Raw genomic sequence first — 15,225 nt, 5'->3', positions numbered from 1 at the left:
AGTACGCACATAGGCCTAATTATCATATTATTTTATCAATTCTTTTTTATTGTATTTTAGGTTCTAAGGTACATGTGGAGATCATGCAGGATTGTTACACAGGTACATACATGGCAATGTGGTCTGTTGCTTTCATCCCCCTGTCACCTATAGCTGGCATTTCTCCCCAGGTTATCCCTCCCCAACCTCCCCTCCCCCCTACTATCCCTTCCCTGGCACCCCCAACAGACCCCAGTGTGTGATGCTCCCCTCCCTGTGTCCATGTATTCTCATTGTTCAACACCTGCCTATGAGTGAGAACAAGTGGTGTTTGATTTTCTGTTTTGTGACAGTTTGCTGAGAATGATGGTTTCCAAATTCATCCATGTCCCTACAAAGGAAACAAACTCATCATTTTTATGGCTGCATAGTATTCCATGGTGTATATGTGCCACATTTTCCTTGTCCAGTCTATCATTGTTGGGCATTTGGGTTGGTTCCAGGTCTTTGCTATTGTTAACAGTGCTGCAATGAACATATGTGTGCGTGTGTCCTTATAATATAACGATTTATAATCCTTTGTGTATATACCCAGTAATGGGATTGCTGGGTCAAATGGAATTTCTATTTCTAGGTCCTTGAGGAAGCACCACAATGTCTTCCACAATGGTTGAACTAATTTACACTCCCACCAACAGTGTAAAAGTGTTCCTATTTCTCCACATCCTCTCCAGCATCTGTTGTCTCCAGATTTTTTAATGATCGCCATTCTAACTGGCATGAGATGGTATCTCAATGTGGTTTTGAATTACATTTCTCTAATGAACAGTGATGATGAGCATTTTTTCATATGTTTGTTGGCCTCATATATGTCTTCTTTTGAAAAGGGTCTGTTCATATCCTTTGCCCACTTTTGGATGGGGTTGATTTTTTTTTTTTGAAAATCTGTTTTAGATCTTTGTAGATTCTGGATATTAGCCCTTTGTCACATGGGTAGATTGCAAAAATTTTTTCCCATTCTGTTGGTTGCCAGCTCACTCTAACGATTGTTTCTTTTGCTGTACAGAAGTTCTGGAGTTTAATTAGGTCTGATTTGTCAACTTTGGCTTTTGTTGCCAATGCTTTCGGTGTTTTAGTCATGAAGTCCTTGCCTATACCTATGTACTGAAAGGTTTTGTCCAGGTTTTCTTCTAGGGTTTTTATGATATTAGGTCTTATGTTTAAGTCTTTAATCCATCTGGCATTAATTTTAGTGTAAGGTGTCAGGAAGGGGTCCAGTTTCTGCTTTCTGCACGTGGCTAGCCAGTTTTCCCAACACTATTTATTAAACAGGGAATCCTTTCCCCATTGTTTGTTTTTATCAGGTTTATCAGATGGTTGTAGATGTGTGGCATTGCCTCCAAGGCCTCTGTTCTGTTCCATTGGTCTATAGCTCTGTTTTGGTACCAGCACCATGCTGTTTTGATTACTGTAGCCTCATAGTATAGTGTGATGCCTCCAGCTTTGTTCTTTCTGCTTAGGATTGTCTTGGCTATGTGGGCTCTCTTTTGGTTCCATATGAAATTTAAGGTGGTTTTTTCCAGTTCTGTGAAGTAGGTCATTGGTAGCTTGATGGGGATAGCATTGAATCTATAAATTACTTTGGGCAGTAAGACTATTTTCATGATATTGATTCTTCCTATCCATGACCATGGAATGTTTCTTCATCTGTTTCTGTCCTCTCTTATTTCGTTGAGCAGTGGTTTGTAGTTCTCCTTGAAGAGGTCCTTTACATCCTTTGTTAGTTGTATTCCTGGGTATTTTATTCTCTTTGTAGCAATTGTGAATGGGAGTTCGCTCATGATTTGGCTCTCTGTTAGTCTGTTATTGGTGTATAGACATGCTTGTGATTTCTGCACATTGATTTTGTATCCTGAGACTTTGCTGAAGTTGCTTATAAGTTTAAGGAGATTTTGGGCTGAGATGGGGCGGTCTCCTAAATATACAATCATGTCATCTGCAAATAGAGACAATTTGACTTCCTCCTTTCCTAATTGAATACCCTTTATTATTTTTTTTGTTGTTGCTGCTTAATTGCTCTGGCTAGAACTTCCAATACTATGAATTAAACAGGAGTGGTGAGAGAGGGCATCTTTGTCTACTGCCAGATTTCAAAGGGCACTTCCAGTTTGTGCCCATTCAGTATGATATTGACTGTCAGTTTGTCATAAATGGCTTTTACGATTTTGAGATATGTTCCATCGATACCTAGTTTATTGAGAGTTTTTAGCATAAAGGGCTGTAGAATTTTGTCAAAGGCCTTCTCTGCATCTATTTAGATAATCATGTGGTTTTTGTCTTTGGTTCTGTTTATATGGCAGATTGTATTTATAGACTTGTGTATGTTGAGCCAGCCTTGCATCCCCGGGATGAAGCCTATTGATCGTGATGGATAAGCTTTTTATATGCTGTTGCAATCAGTTTGCCAGTATCTTATTGAAGATTTTTTTCATCTATGTTCATCATGGATATTGGCCTGAAGTTTTCCCTTTTTATTGAGTCTCTGCTGGGTTTTGGTATCAGGATAATGTTGGTCTCATAAAATGATTTGGGAAGGATTCCCTCTTTTTGGATTGTTTGAAATAGTTTCAGAAGGAGTGGTACCAGCTACTCTTTGTATGTCTGGCACAATTTGGCTATGAACCCATCTGGACCTGGACTTTTTTGGTTGGTAGGCTATTAATTGCTGCCTCAACTTCAGCCTTTGTTATTGGTCTGTTGAAGGTTTCAACTTCTTCCTGGTTTAGGCTTGGGACAGTGCAAGTGTCCAGAAATTAATCCATTTCTCCCAGGTTTACTGGTTTTATATGCATAGAGTTGTTTGTAGTAATTTCTGATGGTAGTTTATATTTCTGTGGAGTTGGTGGTGATATCCCCTTTTTTGTTTTTTATTGGATCTATTTGATTCTTCTCCCTTTTCTTTTTTATTAATCTGGCTAGAGGTCTATCTATTTTGTTGATCTTTTCAAAAAGCCTGCTCCCGGATTTATTATTTTTTGGAAGGGTTTTTGTGTCTCTGTCTCCTTCAGCTCTGCTCTGATCTTAGTTATTTCTTGTTTTCTGCTAGCTTTTGAGTTTTTTTTCATCTTGCTCCTCCAGCTCTTTCAATTTTGACAATCGGGTGTTGATTTTAGATCTTTCCTCGCTTCTCATGTGGGCATTTATTGCTATAAATTTCCCTCTAGACACTGCTTTAAATGTGTCCCAGAGATTCTGGTATGTTGTGTCTTCATTCTCATTGGTGTCAAAGAACATCTTTATTTCTGCCTTCATTTTTTGTTTATCCAGTCGACATTCAGGAGCCAGTTGTTCAGTTTCCATGAAGCTGTGCAGTTCTGAGTTAGTTTCTTAATCTTGAGATCTAATTAGATTGCACTGTGGTCTGAGAGACTCTTTGTTATGATTTCCATTATTTTCATTTGCTGAGGAGTGATTTACTTCCAACTATGTGGTCAATTTTAGAGTAGGTGCAATGTGGTTCTGGGAAGAATGTACATTCTGTGGATTTGGGGTAGAGATTTCTGTAGATGTCTATTAGGTCTGCTTGGTCCAGATCTGAGTTCAAGTCCTGGATATCCTTGTTAATTTCCTGTCTTTTTGATCTGTCTAATACTGAGAGTGGAGTGTTAAAGGCTCCCAGTATTATTGTGTGGGAGTCTAAGTCTCTTTGTAGATCATTAAGAATTTGCTTTATGTATCTGGGTGCTCCTATATTGGGTGTGTATATATTTAGGATCATTAGCTCTTCTTGTTGCATTGATCCTTTTACCATTATGTAATGCCCTTCTTTGTCTCTTTTGATCTTTGTTGGTTTAAAGTCCATTTTATCAGAGACTAGGATTGTAACTTCTGATTTTTTTTGCTCTCCATTTGCTTGATAAATCTTCCTCCATCCCTTTATTTTTAACCTATGTGTGTCCTTGCACATGAGATGGGTTTCCTGGATACAGCACACTGATGGGTCTTGACTTTTTATCCCAATTTGCCAGTCTGTGTCTTTTGATTGGGGCACTTAGCCCATTTACATTTAGGGTTAATATTGTTATGTGTGAATTTCATCCTGCCATTTTGATGCTGGCTGGGTTTTTGCCCATTAGTTGACACATTTTCTTCATTGTATAGATGGTCTTTACCATTTCTTAAATTTTTGGAATGGCTGGTACTGGTTGTTCCTTTCCTTGTTTAGTGTTTCTTTCAGGAGCTCTTGTAAGGCAGGCCTGGTGGTGATGAAATCTCTGAGCAATTGCTTGTCTGTAAAGGATTTTATTTCTCCTTTGCTTATGAAGCTTAGTTTGGCTGGATATGAAATTCTAGGTTGAACATTTTTTTCGTTATAGATGTTGAATATTGGTCACCACTCTATTCTAGATTGTAGGGTTTCTGCCGAGGTCTGCTGTGAGTCTGATGGGCTTCCCTTTGTGGGTAACTCAACCTTTCTCTCTGGTGGCCCTTAGCATTTTTTCCTTCATTTCAACCCTGGTGAATCTGATGATTATGTGCCTTGGGGTTGCTCTTCTTGAGGAATATCTTTGTGATGTTCTCTGTATTTCCTGGGCTTAAATGGTGGCCTGCCTTGCTAGGTTGGGGAAGTTCTCCTGGATAATATCATGAAGAGTATTTCCCAGCTTGGATTCATTCTCTCCGTCACATTCAGGTACACCTATCAAATGCAGATTAGGTCTTTTCACATCATCCCAATTTTCTTGGAGGCTTTGGTCATTTCTTTTCACTCTTTTTTCTCTAATCTTGCCTTCTCATTTCATTTCATTGAGTTGATCTTCAATCTCTGATATCCTTTCTTCTGCTTGGTCGATTTGGCTATTTAAACTTGTGTATCCTTTGCAAAGTTTTCCTACTATGTTTTTCAGCTCCATCAAGTCATTTATATTCTTCTCTAAGCTGTTTATTCTAGTCAGCATTTCATTTAACCTTTTTTCTAGGTTCTTAGTTTCTTTGCATTGGGTTAGCACGTGTTCTTTTAGCTCAGAGAAGTTTGTTATTACCCACCTTCTGAAGCCTGTTTCTGTCAATTCATCGGATTCATTTTCCATCTAGCTTTGTTCCCTAGCTGGTGAGGAGTTGTGATCCCTTGGAGGAGGAGAGATGTTCTGGTTTTTGGTTTTTTCATCCTTTTTGCACTGGTTTCTTCCCATCTTCGTGTCTTTATCTACCTGTGGTTTTTGTAGTTGGTGACTTTCGGATGGAGTCTCTGAGTGGATAACCCTTTTGTTGATGTTGAAGCTATTTCTTTCTGTTTCTTAGTTTTCCTTCTAACAGTCAGACTCCTCTGCTGCAGGAATGCTGGAGGTCCACTCCAGACACTCCTGCTTGGGGATCACCCATGGGGGCTGCAGAACACTAGGGGTTGCTGCCAGTTTCTTCTTCTGTTATCTTCATCCCAGAAGGGTACCTGCTAGATGTCAGCCTGAGCTATCCTTTATGAGGTATCTCTTTGGGTATATGGGTTTGGGTAGCTGCTTGAGGAGACAGTCTGTCCCTTATAGAAGCTCAAATGCTGTACTAGGAGTTCCACTGTTCCTTGCAGAGCTGCTGGGTAGGTACATTTAAATCTGCTGCAGCAGAACTCATTTTCCCAGGTGCTCTGTCCTAGGAAGGTTGAGCTTTATTTATAAGTTCCTGATGTGCTGCTGCTTTTTTCCACAGATGACCTGCCCAGCACAGAGTTAGTAGTCACAGTCTACCAGCAGAGGTGTTGCTGAGCTGCTGCAGGCTCTGCCCGGCTGCTGTGTGAACTTCCTTGAGGTGTTATAGAGGTACAGTTAGAACTGCCTCAGTATTGGCAGATTGCCTCGGTAGTGGCAGATGCCCTTTTCCCCACTGAGCTGGATCGTCTGGGGTCCAGTTGTGCTTGCTTCACAACTCTCAATCCAGAGCATTTCAGACTGCTTGTTTTGTGGGGGTGATACCCACCGAGCCAGATCACCTGGCTCCCTGTCTCAGCCCCCTCCCTTTCAGTTGAATGGGCAGCTCTGTCTCCCAGGTGTTCCAGGCACCAATTGAAATGGCTGCCCAGACTTGTGTGAGTTTCTGTGCACCAACCCATGGCACTGGCTGAAACAGCCATGCTGGAAACTCATGGTGCTTTTTGGCTGGGAATCTCCTGGTCTGTGGGCAGTGAAAACTCATTTGGAAATGTGGTGATCACTCACCTACTGCATTGTTCTTGTAGGGAACTGCACTCCAGAGCTGTTCCTATTCAGCCATCTTGGATCCTCCTTCCTTATCAATTCTTTTAAAGTAACCAGCATACACTAAAGCATCGAGGTTAAGCTCATGGACTTTTGAGGTTAAGCAGCAGTTAAACTGCTGCTTACTAGGGTAGTCTTCTTAGTCTACTTCTCAGTTTCTTAATCCATAAAAGGGTATATAATAATAGTACTTACTGGTAGGACTAATAGGGCTGTTTAAATACATTAAAATCTGTAAAGTACCTGGAACAAGGACTGTTGTAAACAGTTGGAAAAATTAGTTTTTCTAAGAATAATAAGAATCTAAAAAGATATGGGAGTCAGCTGGCATCTTTATCACCAGAGGAGGTAGATATTTCCACATTGAACCATGTGATACATTTACTGTCTCGGTGGGGATGGTGCTGGGGAATGTAGTCACCCATTTCTCTTAAATCTATCTATATTTTCTATTTAAAAAGAAGAGATCACTAAAACCTTGAAATCCTAATTACCTTTTTTTATTTTTGCAGTTGTTCTCAATAAGGAAAAAGAATATAAACAATATGACTCAGTAGCAAGGGAGAGGATGCTGGCAAACGTCATATTGCAGACTTCTACTTCCTTTAGGTGGCTAACATTTTGATCTCACCATGCTTAGTCATAAGAAAATGGAAGCAATAGTTAAAGACATTAAATGAGAAATGTGTTTTTATACTACCCAGTCCAGAGATCCAAAATAATTTATTATGTCTGGAAAAGAGCAAAATAACCTCATGGTCATCATGGACACATCTCAAGAGCCATATCTTGAGAAACATCACAGGTTTGCTCTTTATCTTATCAACCTGTGTTTCAACAACTGTCAACTAAGTTCTGAAGATGTGACTGGAATATCAGTTATGCTACTTATTGAAAACTCTAATTGTTTTGCATCATTTTTATCTTTGGTTCAAAACACAATAAAAAGTTACCTTCTCTAGCATAACTAAGCAACAGAGACTTTTTTTTCCTCCTTAAGGGTCTCATGAAATTACATTTTTTATCATTTAAGACTAAAATCCTTTCATTTTTCCTAAATAATTCAAATAATAACTAACGTTATTCTCTGGCTATTACTTTTAGCCCCCTTCATATACTATCTCATTTAAACCTCACAACAACCCTATATGTCAAGAACTGATATTAATTCTATTATAAGATAAGAAAACTGAGAATCATAGATGTTAAATAATTTGTTCATGGGGATGCACTCAGCAAATGTGAAAGCTGGGATCTGAGCCCAGGTAGTCTAGATTAAGAGTTCATGCAGATGTATGCATGAGTATAGACTTCATAAAAGATTAAGAGCTAAAAAAATAAATAAGGTTTGGTGACTGCTTCGACATGTTTGGAGGGGAGAGCTATGAAAGAGTCATATAAAAGTAAAGAATAAGGGAAAGTTTGGAAAGGAGTGAAATACTGAGTTTGACCTTGACCATGTAATAAATTAATGAACAACTATGTAGCAGAGTGATTAAATCAAGAACTATTAATCTGTCTTCTCACTAGGGTCCTGGAGGAAAAATCATATATATTTTTTAATGATAAAAATTTAAAAATATATTCTATCCATTTTATAGGCACTTTAGAAAATGTAATGATGTCTAATAAAAAAAGCAAAATTATTTATATTTCTTCCACAAAGAGAATACCACTATTTGAAAAGCATTTCCTCTATTCATATATATGCATGCATACACACACACACACACACACACACACACGCACACTACAGAATTTTATTCACCTTAGAAAATTTGTGATTTGTTTTTGTTATTTTCTAGCAGCTAGCATGGGGCCCACGATGTATGAAATAGTAACAAATATTTGTTGAGTCAATGAATGATCACAAATCTATCCCCTTTTCCTCCATTTCCCCAGCTGCTATGTTAAAATCATTCTTCCATGCTATTGTTATAATTTTCAGTTGGTCTCATTGTCTGTAGTTTCAATTCCCTTGAATTTATTCCCTACATTGCTGTCACAGTTATATTATAAAATGAAAATCTTACTACATTTTAATCATGAATCTTTGATGGCTTTTATTGCCTATGAGATAAAATACAATTCCTTATCACTCAAGAGTTTCCACAATTAATTCTAATCTGCTTTTCAGACGCACCTTCTGTGATTCCTGCCTCCACCCTCATCCTGTATCTGGCATCAACCTAGTCAGATTAGACTATTTACAGCTCTCAAAATATGCCACGGAGCCTCACTCTTGCACCTCTACTCATGCCACTCCTTCTGACTGAAGTACCCTGTCCTAGTCTTCCTCATCAGTCGATTTTTTTATTCATCCTTCAAAGACAAACTAAACAAAAAAAAAATCTCTTCTGTAATGTCTTCTTCAAACCCTTCCCCTATTTTCCAGACAAATTAATTGTTCTTTCTTGTATCTCCAGACAAATAGTCCCTACAGTTAAAGCTACAGTTTTGTAAAACTGTAGATTCCCTGAACTCTTGGTTATAGAGGTTGAGGTTCAGTAGGACTTGGGTGGAGAGAGAAATCGGCTTTTAAAACAGCACGCTATATCCCAGCCTAACCAATGCTACTTCAGAGCCAGACTGAACTCTGAGTTGCTGAGTATTAAGCATTTTCCTTAAAGTCTGAAAAAGAATCATGATAGTAACAATCAGAAGTAGAGCATGTTGGGATTCACACTTTCGGGTATTAGCAAAGCCAATCATTGTTTTTGATATGTTCTGTGGGTATGTGTCCTGGCCATGTAAAATCAAGCTCTGTTTCTTTATGTTTCTCAAACAAGTGGGGAAACAGAGGGGTGGAAAATATAAAGCAAGACAAAAGCACACTGTTAAATATAAACAAAAAAAGAAAGGAAAGGACATGAGGCACTTAAGTTGACCTCTAAGTTGCCTATACAATGTTGCATTCATGGAAAACAAACGAAGAGGTGAACGAACACAATGGAAATAGTTATAAGCAAGCACTATTTGGAACCATAAAGGGCCTTGGCTAGTCCAAATCATCACAACCATTTTGCTAGAATGGCATCAGTAGCTCTAAACAAGTCATTTTGAACCAAATTCTTAAGATTTTTCTCATTAACAAACATATGTGACTCTTTTGAAGGTTTCAGTTCAAAGTAACTCCGTGAAATCCATCTTCTTTTCTCTTGGATACAATATGCTCATTCAATGAGTAAGTGCCCCAGAACAAAAGTGCATTAATAGTTAATCTTTAGAATCAACAGCTTTAGAGACAGAAAGACTGCTAAAAGATCTGCTAGACTATTCTTCTTAATCTTTTTTATGAGAGTACATGTGGAAAATGATATTAGTGTGATATATTGGGATAATGACATGAGCCGGCTAGAGACTCAAAGTGACTGGCAGGAGCTCAAATAGTCCCAGACAATACCTAGGAATCAAAAGGATTAATACATCCTAGAACATCTATGACACATATTACTTGAGAAGGTATAATCGATAAACTAATACAATTAGAGATGAAAAAATAAGTGGCATGACACCCCAAAGGCTAATTACATCACTTAGTGGAAGAGTTAGCTTTGGGTTTTCACGGGCCTCATAACAGTGATATCAATCAATTTGCCATTCAAAATTCATCAATTCTGACAACTGTTGTAGTCATTTCAAGAGATCCACAATTCATTAAAGCACCCAGCATTGGCAACAGACTGAAAAAAATATCTCCCACAAAGGTCTGTACCATTTTCAATGCAAGTTGTTTAAATGCAAGTTGAAAAGATAAAAGAGAAATTCATTTCTTAAGTCATTGAAAAAAGTGTTAGATAAAATATTAAAAGCTCTTTTAAAATGAATGGAAGAGGCTCTCAGGAATTAAGCAAGAATATGAATTTAGGGAAATAAGTGAGCATTGCAGCAACTGGGTTCCCTGGGAGTGCCTACACATCCAGGCTTCTGGGAACTTTGCATTTTCAGAGAGCAGAGAGTTTTCTTAGTGATCATCAAGCACAGAAGCCATGCACAGGAAGGCCAGCACATGGAAATGGAAAAGAATTCACTAGAACAACGTAAGTAAACAAATGATCCCTCACACAGGAAAGCAGCAAGCAAAACTGTTTGGCACAGATTTGACTGTGGGAGAAAGAGCTCTCCTGAGAATTTGTAGCCACTGGAAAACCCAGACATGAATTTAGGATCAAAATTTGCAATGTTTACATGGTAAGGAAAATTACAAGCTGAAAATTTTCCTTTCTGGACTGATTTTAAACTAGTTCCAGACCTGTAATGTTCACAGACATGTGGCAAAAAGAAACACAGATTCTCCCTAGAGAAATGAATCCACAACTTGGGTATTAGCAAAATGTAAAGGATTGTGCTTTATTGTGAATACAACTTCAGAATCAATTTTTAAAAATCACAAAACAAATGTGAACTAAGACATTGTATGCAAGTGTCACAGAAATAATAAACAACAGAAACTCGAATATTGGAACTGTACAAATACAGCGAATACATTAGAAAACTTTTTGATAAGTTATATGTTTAAGGAAATTTTTTTTTAAAAAAAGGAAGAGGTAAAAATATGACTAATAAGCCAGAGATTAGGTAGAATTTGAGCGCAAAGTTCTCCTAGAAGTAAAAAGTATAATTAAGAGTAAAAATTCAGTGTAAAGGTTTGAAACTCACCTGCCCTGAGAGAGGCCTTTCAATTAGTGGTTGATGGTATCTGTATTTTCCTTACCATAGCTCCAGTTACAGGATATTGGAATTATGAGATAACTTGATCTGTGTTCTTTTCTAAAATTAATCCGTACCCCCGATTTGCAAGAGAGACTGGATGTTATTCACTTTTGAGTGCCCAGCGTGTAGAGTGGCACAGAGTATGCAGAGGATTTTTGTCCAGAGGAGTGGAGAGACAGTGCTTAACGGATTTTATACTTCAATCCTAAGTTTCCAGAATGGTTCCAGAGATTCATGGCTTCTTTGTAAATTTTCTGCACACAGGAAGTAGAATCTGCCTCAGAATCACCTAAATTTGTTATTCAGGTCTCTTTCCTTTGCTAACGACTTCATTCCTAAAACATATTCATTTGTTTTCACAGCAAATACAAACTGTGCACCCAGTGTGCGTAAGGCAACAGGCATTCCAGTAGGAATAAGAGACATGTCTGCCTTCAAAGAGTTTCAAATTTAATGGAGAAATACTAATTCTCCATTAATGTTAATATGAAGCCCGGATACTCATTTTCCATTAGAGGCAGTGTAAAAGGCAGATACTATGATGCCAGACTATCCAGCAACATCACTCATCAGCTGTGTAACCTAAGGCAAGGAAAATTACTTTGTTTTCTTGTCTCTGTTTCCTTACCTATGAAATGTAGATGATAACAGTGTTTATCTGGGATGTTGTGAAAAGGAAACTAGTCAATGTACATGAAACACCAAGATTAGTCCATGACATATCATGAGTGGCATAGAAATGATAGCTACTACAATGAAGAAAACAACATGATGGGGATGGTGATAGTGAGGATGACGCTTCCCTCTATAGATAGCCATCCTTCAGCAATCACAGGGAGGATTCCAGGACTCCTGTCCCCACTTGGAATATAAATCCATATATGTTCAAGTCACTTAAAGTGTACTATTTGCATATAACCTATGCACATTCTCTTGTATACTTAAAATTATCTCTACATCACCTATAATACCTAATACAATGCTAATGCTTGTAAATAAATAGTTGTTACAATGTATTGGTTTTATGTTTTTTATTGTTATATTGCTATTTTTTTATTTTTTAAATGCATTTCTGATCCAGGGTTTGTTGTGGATCTGTGGATACAGAACCCACAAAGGCAGACGGGCAACTGCATACATATTTCCCTGTCCTTAGAATCAAGCTGAATCTTCTGATTATTTTGCAAAATAGTCCCAGAGCCCTAATATTATAGTCAATAAATTATCAGAATGAACTGGGAGACTTTCTATAACATAACCTCACCCCCCGCAATTTGTTCAATGTAAATCCACTGTGGTTTACAGAAATTCCAAACTCAGAATTCCCTTGAGCTGTCTCATCAGTTAGCTAATGAGTCCTTGAACAAAAGGATGAAAAGTAAAAAGGGAAAGATATTAGTAACATTTTACAGTTGTTACCATATAAAAATACCACAACATCAAGTTTAAGCCAAAAAATAAAAAGGAAAATAGCAAAAGAGAAAAGGAGGGAAGAAAGTATTAGAGTAATAAATGCAAGTAAAAATGCAATACCTATGAGATAGAAGTTCACGTATAGATAGATTCACAGATTTGATTTGTAAAAGTGCTGTATTGATCCCTTCACCAAACATTCTCCTCTAGCTGACGACACAATTTGATTAAAACCAGGAACAGTTTTTAGCCCCCAATCTTTGCTGCTTACAGTCATAAGAAATTGCAGCCTGGCTTGGCACCTAAATGATCTGGACGCCTAATTTAGTAGTATGTACTTTTATAACAAATGGCTGAGTCTCAACCAATCACAGAAGCTGAGCTTCAGCCAATCACAGGTTGATATCTGATCAGAGCATGGTCAAATAAGGCAAACTGAGAGCTGTAACCAATCAAGCTGTTTCTGTACCTCACTTCAGTTTCTCTATCTGTCAGTACTGCCTGACCACATTGTCAGGCAGAGTTCTCTGAACCTCTTTTGGTTCTGAGTGTTTTCCTATTACAAAGTTGTTCTTTGCTCAATTAAACTCTGTTAAATGTGTAATCTGTCCAACGTTTCTCTTTTAACAGAATGGACTACTGTATGGTAATTAGGCAAAACTGAAATTATCCTTTTGAAAGAAGACATCTTCTGACAGTCAAATAGCAACACTAAATTCACTCAGGTTCTTAGAGGTACATTTGCAATCAAGTCATTTAGATGCTTTCAAAAAGAAAAAAATAATCTTAAAACTGAGCTATTTTAAGAGGAAAAAAAGGACAATTTCTTTGCCTCACCTATAAATACCCCAGAGCTTCTTTTTATCCACTCGCTTTTCTCTAATCCTTATGGAAGCTTATTTTCTATGCCACTCCCCTAACACCACATGCACCTTATTGCCAACATGTCAGCAAACACTTATTTGTTAATCATACTCCTTCCTTACTACTGCCGCCCAATTCCTTCCTTTCCTATTTAGCCTTGGTTCTTCAAGAAAAACTTTCTTGAGACACTCTTCCCCCTTTTTAATATAAATCAATCAAGCTTGCCCAGCTTCTTTCAAATCTGCAGTTCTCCTCATTACCCTTATCAGATCAACAAAACCACAGGCTTTTTTTGTCAGCTGTCCAAGGCTCACAAAACTCCAGACTCCTTAGGAACTGGCAGTCAAAGGGAAAGCTGTGAATACTTAAAACGTTTTCTTTTAAAGCAAATCACATGCTTTTATGCAATTATATTCTCAATTAGACTATGAATTTCTTGAAAACAGGAACCATATTTTCCTCATTTTTATGAATGCCTACTATAGGTATGCCCTAAAGAGGCCAGTTGGGCCACAGCTGCATGTACTTCCTACTGTGCAATCTATGAGCATTTCAGCATTTTATTTAGAAGGAGCCTAGAGGGAAGTTTGAGGGAAGAGGGTCTAGGTAGGAAACTAGTCTTGAAGCAACACTCATATAGCAAGCAGACCATGTTCTCATAGATTGTATGTTTATTCCATTTATTCATTCTTTCATGTATTTAAAAACATTGGCTGTGTGCAGTGGCTCACACCTATAATCCCAGCACTTTGAGAGGCTGAGTGGGCGGATCACAATGTCAAGAGATCAAGATCATCCTGCTCAACATGGTGAAACCCCATCTCTACTAAAAATACAAAAATTAGCTGGGCTCAGTGACACATGCCTGTAGTCTCAGCTACTCAGGAGGCCGAGGCAGGAGAATCACTTGAACCCGGGAGATGGAGGTTGCAGTGAGCTGAGATCACATTACTGCACTCCAGCCTGGTGACAGAGAAAGAATCTATATCTATCTATCTATCTAATCTATCTATCTATCTATCTATCTATGTATATATCATGTCAACTATGTGTCAGATACTTTTCTTGGTACTAGGTAATTCAGTAGAGAACAAAACAGGCAATGATCCATACTTTCATTAATATGACATTAATATGTTAGAGAGCATTAAGTATTTTGAAGGAAAATAATTCAGGGAAGAATAGTGAGTTGCGGGGAGGAAGCTTTTGATTTTTTAAAGCAGGAAATCAAGAAATGCACCAGAGAAGGTGGCATTGAATGAAAACCTGGAAGTGGTTTGAGAGGGTAGTGCAGATATGTGGACAGTGTTTTAGGTGGAGAAGATAACCTGGGATGTTTGAGAAAAGCAAAGAAGCCGGGGTCACAGCAGTAAGAGCAAGAGAGATAAGAATAGGTGTAGCCAGAGAGTTATCAGAATGTAAGATTGTGTAGGTCATTTTTAGGCCAATATGAGGTCTGGCATTTTTAGGTCATCATGAGGATGGGCATTTACTCTGGCTAAAATAGGAAACCATTGCAGCATCTTGAGCAGATGAATTAAATGTCTGATTTAAAATTTTAAAAGTTTCTGGCTACCTTGTGAGGACAGACTGAAGTAAGATATGCACAGAAGTAGAAGACCAGTTATTAGGTTATTGTAATAATCTAGGCAAGAGAGATGGATCATGGTGATAACAGTAAACGTCGTGAGAACAGGTCAGTTGCCAAGATATTCTGGATTTGCTGGCCAGATTTGATAAGGAATATAGGAAAAGAAAAAATAACAGGGGATTACAGAGTGTAGACAGAAAAGAGGAAAGGTTCAAAGACAGGACTGCAATATTTCAACATTAAGACTTTAAATTGCAGAATAGGAACCATCTCAAGGCTTTAAATATAAGTGCTGAAAAATCTCAAATGTATATTCCTGTCCCAGACTTCTCTGAAATTCAAGTTCATATATCCAGTTGGTTATTTTATGTCTCCACTTGGAAACTAGTCTTGAAGCAATACTTGTAAAGCAAGCCA

The 15,225-nt window shown here is 37.9% G+C and overlaps 1 long non-coding RNA gene across 1 annotated transcript in view; it reads right to left on the bottom strand.

Moving 5' to 3' along the window:
- The window catches only part of LOC144581761 (uncharacterized), a 55,251-nt gene extending 44,276 nt beyond the window's left edge, over positions 1-10,975 (bottom strand). The window contains exon 1 of the long non-coding RNA XR_013532976.1: positions 10,887-10,975. This is a non-coding gene — a long non-coding RNA (uncharacterized LOC144581761). The remainder of the gene's footprint in view (positions 1-10,886) is intronic.
- Between the last annotated feature and the right edge of the window lie 4,250 nt (positions 10,976-15,225).

This window comes from Callithrix jacchus, chromosome 3 (assembly GCF_049354715.1).
Source record: "Callithrix jacchus isolate 240 chromosome 3, calJac240_pri, whole genome shotgun sequence".
Classification (NCBI taxonomy): domain Eukaryota; kingdom Metazoa; phylum Chordata; class Mammalia; order Primates; family Cebidae; genus Callithrix; species Callithrix jacchus.
This window is presented reverse-complemented; position numbering and strand designations above follow the sequence as displayed.